The sequence below is a fragment of the Austrofundulus limnaeus genome, unplaced genomic scaffold, assembly GCF_001266775.1.
Source record: "Austrofundulus limnaeus strain Quisiro unplaced genomic scaffold, Austrofundulus_limnaeus-1.0 Scaffold3144, whole genome shotgun sequence".
Lineage (NCBI taxonomy): Eukaryota > Metazoa > Chordata > Actinopteri > Cyprinodontiformes > Rivulidae > Austrofundulus > Austrofundulus limnaeus.
In genome coordinates this window covers 13,772-14,166 of record NW_013955546.1, presented here as the reverse complement: position 1 = coordinate 14,166, position 395 = coordinate 13,772, and positions in this window count along the sequence as shown.

The window sequence follows — 395 nt, the reverse complement described above, 5'->3', positions numbered from 1 at the left end:
GGGGGGGGGTGTGCTGGCCGTCTGACTCAATCTGTGCCCACTCTTCCCCACCAGAAACCCAGCCCGGTCGTGGTCATCACTTTGTCCCTGGTTGAACTTGGATCCAAAAACCGCCCTGGCCACCCACAGGTGTGCTCGATGGCGATGATGCCATGAAAGCCCTCCCAGAGAGCTCCGTTCCACCCCCTCTCTCTTGTCTTCCCACATCAGTCTTATAACGGTCACTCATGCCGATGTTTTTCAGGACTTTATTGTTGATTCCGTCATTTGTCACAGATTGTCAGAAACAGCTAAATCAACCTGATGTAGCGTCAGGCTGATTGATCTGATGACGGGCTGCTGTAGACTGGCAACAGCTGCCGGGCTGTGGATATCAGATTTTGAAGCTTTGTTTC